General features: G+C 36.3%; 2 long non-coding RNA genes across 2 annotated transcripts; both read right to left on the bottom strand.

Moving 5' to 3' along the window:
* Window positions 1–5,760: 5,760 nt before the first annotated feature.
* On the bottom strand, window positions 5,761–6,520 carry LOC141706174 (uncharacterized). Its single transcript, XR_012568690.1, has 3 exons — window positions 6,365–6,520; window positions 6,196–6,285; window positions 5,761–6,094 (listed from the first exon to the last, which is right to left on the bottom strand). It is a non-coding gene; the product is annotated as an uncharacterized LOC141706174 (long non-coding RNA).
* Window positions 6,521–7,052: 532 nt separating this feature from the next.
* On the bottom strand, window positions 7,053–7,765 carry LOC141706173 (uncharacterized). The gene is made up of 3 exons (XR_012568689.1): window positions 7,629–7,765; window positions 7,201–7,272; window positions 7,053–7,122 (listed from the first exon to the last, which is right to left on the bottom strand). It is a non-coding gene; the product is annotated as an uncharacterized LOC141706173 (long non-coding RNA).
* Between the last annotated feature and the right edge of the window lie 380 nt (window positions 7,766–8,145).

Genomic DNA, 8,145 nt, shown 5'->3' with positions numbered 1-8,145 from the left:
ATAGACCTTAAAATTGGCATGGGCTGCATAGGCTAGAAAGATTCTGATGGCTTCAAGTCTAGCAACTGGAGCAAATGTCTCATCAAAATCTATTCCCTCTTGTTGAGAATAGCCTTTAGCAACCAATCTGGCTTTATTCCTTATGACAATGCCATTTTCATCCATCTTGTTTCTGAATACCCATTTTGTGTCAATAAAACTCTTGTTCTTTAGTTTGGGTACCAGCTTCCATACTTTGTTCCTCTCAAATTGGTTTAGCTCCTCTTGCATTGCTAAAATCCAATCTGGATCCAATAGAGCTTCTTCCACTCTCTTAGGTTCCTCCTGTGATAGAAAGCTACTATACAGACATTCATCTTGAGTAGCCCTTCTAGTTTGCACTTTAGATGTAGCATCACCAATGATCAGTTCAAAGGGATGATTTTTGGTCCATTTCCTTTGAGGTGGTAGATTGGCTCTAGATGAGGTTGCCTCAGTTTTGTCATGATGTGAGATAGAATGTTGATTGGTTGAGACTCCCCCTGAGTTGCTGATCCTTTGAAAGGAGTTGGGAGTTCTATCAACTGATGAAGTGAATTGATTATCCGTTGACAGACTGTGATCAACGGATGCTTCATTATGAACTTCAACGGATGATGCACTTTGTCTTTCAATGGATACTGCATTGCTTCTATCAACGAAAGCTGAATTATGACTTTCAACGGATGCAGCATTCTGTGCATTATCCAAAGGCGGATTTTGAATTCTTCTCGAGGTGCCTTCTTTATCATTCTCATCTTCACTATCATCACAATATATCTCAATGTTGTCAAATTTGAGTCCTTCATGATGTCCCTCATCTGTTAGTCCATCAATCTTTTTATCATCAAACACAACATGCACAGATTCCATGACAATGTTGGTTCTTAGATTGTAGACCCTATATGATTTTCCAGCAGAATAACGAACAAATATTCCTTCATCAGCCTTTGCATCAAACTTCCCTTTGTGATCAGGTTGATTCCTTAGAATGTAGCATTTGCAACCAAAGACATGCAGAAAGTTTAAAGTTGGTTTTCTTCTCTTGAATAATTGATAGGGAGTCATGCCTTTTGCCTGATTAATTAGAGAACTATTCTGAGTGTAACATGCAAAGTTAACAGCCTCAGCCCAAAAGTATGTTGGGAGTTTTGACTCTTCAAGCATTGTTCTTGCAGCTTCAATTAGTGATCTGTTCTTCCTTTCCACCACACCATTTTGTTGTGGAGTACTTGGAGCTGAGAACTCATGCATGATCCCATTTTCTTCACAGAACAACTTCATGGTTGAATTCTTGAACTCAGTTCCATTGTCACTCCTAATATTCCTTACTTTGAAATCAGGATGATTGTTGACTTGCTTGATATGATTGATAATGATTTCACTAGATTCATCCTTTGATCCAAGAAAATAAACCCATGAAAACTTTGAGAAATCATCCACAATCACTAGGCAATATCTTTTCCTTGAAATTAACAATACATTGACTGGTCCAAAAAGATCCATGTGTAGTAGTTGTAATGATTCATCAATTGTAGATTCAATCTTCTTACTGAATGATACTTTCTTTTGCTTTCCTTTCTGACAAGCATCACATAGTCCATCCCTTGTTAATTCTACTAAAGGCAATCCTCTCACTAAGTCCTTTTTGACTAGATCATTCATTGTCTTAAAATTTAAATGGGACAACTTCTTGTGCCATAGCCAACTTTCAACTGGACTTGCTTTACTGAAAAGGCAAGTAATTGATTCTGCATCTGTAGAGTTGAAGTCAGCTAAATACACATTCCCTTTTCTAACTCCGGTTAGAACCACTTTGTTGTCCTTCTTACTTGTGACAACACAGGCTTCAGAATTGAAGGAAACAGTATTCCCTCTGTCACATAGTTGACTGATGCTCAATAAATTTTGTTTGAGACCATCAACTAATGCAACTTCATCAATGATGACATTTTCTTTTGAAATCAAGCCGTATCCCATAGTGAACCCTTTGCTGTCATCTCCAAAGGTTATGCTAGGGCCAGCTCTCTCCTTAAACTCTGTGAGCAGGGTGAAATCTCCTGTCATGTGTCTTGAACAACCACTGTCCAAGTACTATAGATTCCTTCTTTTTCCCTGCACACAACAAAATCAATCAAGTTGATTTTGGTACCCAAGTTTCCTTGGGTCCAGCCTTGTTAGTCTTTTTCCTAGACTTCATTCCTCCTGCATCTTTTGACTTAGGTAATTTTGGGTCAACCTTGATCTCAGATGTAGTTGGTTGAAGAGTAGGGTCAGTCATAGAATCATTTAGCATATTTGATTGAATTTGATAAGGCATGGATTGTGCAAATATATTATTCCACATAGACATGTTGTATGGCATCTGAGGCATACTGAATGCATTAAAATAAGGATTATTAACATATGGCATATTTGCAAAATGTGCATGAGGATTCTGATGAGACATAACAGGCATAGCATGCAGAGGTAACATAGACATGTTAGGCATGGAGGGAGTTAAAGGCATGGGAGCATTCTTAACAGATTTGCAGTTATCAGATAGATGATTAACACTTTTACAATGCACACAGCTTTTTTTAGGAGCATACTTATCAGGTGTGTAATTGTTGTGTTTGTTAATTCCTACCTTCCCATTTCTATTAGATTTTCTTTTAGTTTCCTTTTTATCCTCAACCAATTTAAGCCTATTTTTCAACTGATCTAAAGTCATGTGTCCTATATTCACCTTACTGGCATCTTTGGATGTGCTAGCTCCTTCTTTGACAAAGTTCTTAAAAGTTGAACCATCCTTCTTATTAAGATTTTTCTTTTTAGAATTACTTTCCTGTTTTAATTGATGAGCCTTCAACGGATGCTCTTTTTCTTCCTTCAACGGATAACTTTCATCATCCGTTGATTCCACATCTGTTGACAATCCATCAATTAATTCTAACTCCTTTTTGTTTTTCTTCCAGGCATTCTCACAGAATGATTCAATTCCCTGAACCTTGAAAATCTGAGCACTAACATCCCTAGATGTTTTCCAGGCCTTGATTACCTCTTGCTCACTTTCTAACTATTTAGAAAGAATTTCTACTTTCTTAACAGCTTCTTCTAGTTCACTCTCAACAGTCAAGCATTTAATTTTAATCTTTTCAAGCTCAATTACCTGATTCTCTAACACAACATTCCTATCACTTAAAAACAAATTATTCTCTTTGATTCTTGTGTTTTCTTTAGCTAGTGATTTAAGGGAAACACGCAAATGATATAATTCATTGGACATATCATTTATGGCTTCATTGCATTCAATCTTAGAAAGCTGAGAGAGATCAGTAATAATTACCTGGTTGCTTGATGAACTAGTTTCATTTTCATCAGAATTAGCCATCAGGGCTAGGTTGACATATTCCATATCATCATCTTCATTGGCTCCATCTGCTGCCCAATCATCTTGAGTGAGAAAAGCTCTTTCCTTTTGTTTGAGCAAATCAAAATACTTCTTTTTATAATCAACTTGCTCAAATTTCTTCTTATCAGAGGTTGGCTTCCTACACTCACTTGCAAAGTGTCCACTAATGCCACATTTATAATATTTGAACTTGGATTTGTCCACCATGTTTTTGTTTGACTTAGTAAATTTTGTATTTTTCCTGAATTTCATCTTTGCAAACCTCCTGGACAGAAAAGCCAGATGTTCATCAGCATCATCACAGTCATCTTGAGTGGAATTGTCTTCATCCTCAGCTACTTGCTCCTTTCCCTTGCTTGATTTTGATTTGCTTGTGCCAATTTTGAGACTTGGCATTGTCTTCTCCTTATTCCTGGCTTCAATCTTCTCATTGTTAGCTACAAGTGCAACTGATCCTCCTTTTCTCTTCCCCTTTTCCAACAGCTCATCTTGCTTCATCTCAAGTTCATATGTCTTCAAAATTCCATATAATCTTTCAAGTGTGAAGTCCTTATAATCTTGAGAATTTCTTAGAGAAACAGTCATTGGCTTCCATTCCTTTGGTAGAGACCTTAGAAATTTTAGATTGGAGTCCTTGACTTGGTACACTCTGCCATACATCTTCAATCCATTCAACAATTTTTGAAATCTGTTGAAGGTATCATTCAATGATTCTCCTTCTTCAAAATGAAAATATTTATACTGTTGAATGAGAAGCCGTATTTTGTTTTCTCTAACTTGCTCAGTGCCTTCATAGATCAGTTGCACAGTATCCCAAATTTCCTTAGCAGTTTGACTGTTAATGACATTGTCAAACATATCTTGGTCTAGGCCATTAAACAGAATGTTCATGGCTTTCTTGTCCTTGTGAACCTCTTCAATATCTTCAACAGTCCATTCTGCTTTTGGCTTGGGAATAGACTGTCCAACAGCAACTGTTGCAGTAACAGTTGTGGCCACCTTGTGGGGGATGTGAGGACCATTTTCAATGCAGTTGATGTAGCTTTCATCTTGAGAGAGAAGATGTAAATGTATCTTCACTTTTCAGTGATGATAGTTATCTCTTTCCAGGATTGGAATCTTTACACCAATATCCTTCTTACTCATGATGTTAGCAGAATAGATCTTTAAACTCTTTTTATGTTAAGAGCTAGCTCTGATACCAATTGTTATTCCCAGTGAACTAACAATGAGATTTACAGAAGGGGGGTTGAATGTAAACCTCAAAACTTTTTTAAGTTTTGAACAGTTTCTAGTCTATGTGTTTTGATGAGCAAGTGTGTGTGAATTGCTTTGAGCTAATGCAGACAGATAAATATTCAAACACAAATGTAAAGAACACAACAGACTTAAAAACTTTTCTGGTGGATTTGTTGTTCCACCAGAGATGTGTTATTTCAGAAAATCTGTGATTCAAAGAATTAAATCACAGCTGCTTCCTAGTACAAACTAGATGATTTTCTCTCTGGATTTTTCTAAACAGCTCTGGAAAATTCACTTCTAATTACTAGCTGCTACTTGGTTTATATATCACCAAGTTTACAAGTGAAGACAAAACTGTAAAATACAATTAAAAAAACTCTTCACATGTTTCTTCTTCATTTCTCTATCCAATGCAATTTAGGTTTTGCTGTGAATCTTTGAATACTTCCTTGTTTGCACCAGAATGGAAATGCTGCATTTTCTTGATTCCTCCTAGAGGCTGCCACATTCCAGTTTGTCTCTGTCAACCCATGTGCCTCTGTCAGCTTATGAATTGTCACTATCAACTACTATTGAACTAAGCATCCGTTGAAGCTTTCATCCGTTGATGCTTTATCCGTTGAAGCTTTATCCGTTGAAGCTTTATCCGTTGATACATTTAGCAGTTGAAGCTTTATCCATTGAAGCACTCATCCGTTGATGGATGTTATCCGTTGAAGCTTTAGAGACATCCGTTGAAGCTTTGTTTCTCATCCGTTGAAGGCCTTTAATATCAGTTGATACTACTTCACCTATACAAAATTACAAGGCATGAAATATTTACAATTAGTCCTCCTATTTGCATATCCACTAGTAGTCAACATGACTGATAATTTCCCACAACATCTAAGAATTACAACTTAAATACAGAGAATGAAATGTGCTACAATATTAAACTTATTTCTAAGTAAAGCTACTCCTTCAACGGATAGCCAAAATGGTCTTATCCGTTGAGGCTACAAACACTAGATTTCTACTTAAGTGTTTTGTTTAACTTATCATCAAATTAATACACATATTCCTAACAATTAACCATACCCCAAGCATATCTAAACTACGACGCAGGTTATTAATACTTTACAGCTATGTTGATCCCCTTCTTCCCATAACAAATTCTTGGCTTTTGCTTCTACCAATAATCAGTTTTCTCTGCTTCACCGCCTTTTCTTATAAATTTCTATTCTCGAAAGAAATCTGATTCATAACAAAAACAGATCACGAAACACTTGGAATCACTTCTCTAATCATCTGATTAACAACAACAGAGCTATCATCTGATCCTGTAGAATTATCTTCCGATGCTGCTTCTGATTCACCATCTTCCGATCTGCCCCACCTTCCTCCGAGGGCAATGGCCATCATCTCATATATCTTGTTTCCCAGTTCAGCGGGACTGTCAGGCTACATGAGTAATAAAGAAAGATAAGGATTAGACACCAGGCACCCATGCTAGCAAATTGTTGTTTAATTATAGAAAACAAGGAAATATTTAGAGCTCTTACAGAGGATCCACTGGAGATCAGCGCTGTATCATATAGAAGGTCAACAACTCTGATGGCTTCCGTGCTATCAGGTGAATTCTTACATGCAGCCTGCAAATGTTAATGTCTTAACCCAGTAAGCCACTAGAATTACCATGGATCTAAACATTACAACATAAAAACAACAAACCTCTCTCCTCCCGGCCAGAGGAGGTTGACTGTTCGATTAATACTCCAATTGATATAGATGCTAATTGAAGTTGCAAGACTTCTTGACGTGATATTTTAAACTGGCTTGACTTTAAATACTCCAATTAATAATTTTGAACATTGCAAAACTAGTTGGCAACATCCCGGTCAAACTATTAGATAAAAACATCCTAAAATTTCAATTCGAATATGATAAATTAGATTTAAGAAACAAAAACAAATTGTAGATATAGATCGAGTCTATCATGTGTGAAACGAAAAAAAAGGAAAAAGGTCTTACAAACTTTTCAAGTTGACAAGGTTCCCAAGCTCAGGAGGAACAGTGCCTGAAAACTTGTGTGATTCAAGGGCCCTGATAACACAATTTATACTGGAGTAAATTATCATACTACATAGAAATACATTCTGAGAAAAATAGAGTGAGAGTGAGGTAATACAAATAGGTGAGAGTGCTTATTTTTCCCAAGTAATCCGGGATTGTTCCAGATAAACGATTCACAATGACACACCTGGATCATATAAACAATTTTAAGATTAAAATGTTAATATCATATGTTAGGTTATAAAGTGAACCTAAGTTTACCCTAAAGTCGAGGCAAGAGACTTTAACTGAACAAATTTAAAGTCTATAATATCGATATCTAGAATAAAACGATGCATGTAACTCACAGATAATTCAGACGTAATGAAGTCCATTCGCGGGGTATGGTGCCATGCAGATAATTGTTAGTAAGATCACTGCAGCAGTAGGTGCAAGTTTTTATTATTCTATGTACTAAAAGCAAAATGTAATATCAATTCAGAACAATTACTTACATCTCTTTGATGTAAGGCAACTTAGCCAAGGACGGTGGAAGTATGCCATCAAGATTCTGCCCCTTCAGAATGCTGTATTATAATTAACAAAAGTGACAAATCAAATTGAATATATGCAAATTCCTATAAAGGTTTTGGCACAATGAAATTTTAAGCTTGAATAATGCCATAAAATCACAACTTGAAGAACACGAGCCCAAAATAGCAGATCTAGCATCAATTTTTAATCTGGTGGGAGTACTCCAAAAATAGTGCTATAAACGCATTGTTCAGTTGTGTCTCATATGTGCATCTCTGTGGTGCGTGTCTAAAAAATTAAATAAAAAATTTGACAAGTGGAATCTTTCGCCAATATTTTGAATTGTATTATTTTGGGTAAAAATTCATCAAAATTATCAATTATGGTATTTTGGATTTAAATTACGTACATGCATTCGACATGACATATTCCATCAGGGTAGGCGCAACCGCATATGACAGAATTATTATATTCTGGCTTTTCTGATGATTTTTCAGTTCTCCACTTTTGATTGTTTTGATCACAAGGATTCCATTAAAATTCCAGTCATTTTTCCCCAGTTGATCACCTATGTCACGTAATGCATCCACTGTATACATCAAAATCATATGTTAGAAAGCCCTGATATGATACATATTATAACTCATATTTAAACAATCTAATACGATAAAGTAAATGAACTTTGCAGGCTTATCAGCTTAATGTGCTGATACAATAATCATCTGGATTTTGGTATACCTTCCACCTGCGGGAGTAGCCCGCTCTGTGCATCTACAGAACCTGCTTTCAACCATGCTAGTATAACAAGGAAATGTGTAAGAACAAAGAGAGGCATATCATCAGGATTTTGGTATACCTTCCACCTACGGGAGTAGCCCGCTCTGTGCATCAACATAACCTGCTTTCAACCATGCTAGTGGACATCT

Source organism: Apium graveolens, chromosome 2 (genome assembly GCF_009905375.1).
Source record: "Apium graveolens cultivar Ventura chromosome 2, ASM990537v1, whole genome shotgun sequence".
NCBI classification, from domain to species: Eukaryota; Viridiplantae; Streptophyta; class Magnoliopsida; order Apiales; family Apiaceae; genus Apium; species Apium graveolens.
This window is presented reverse-complemented; position numbering and strand designations above follow the sequence as displayed.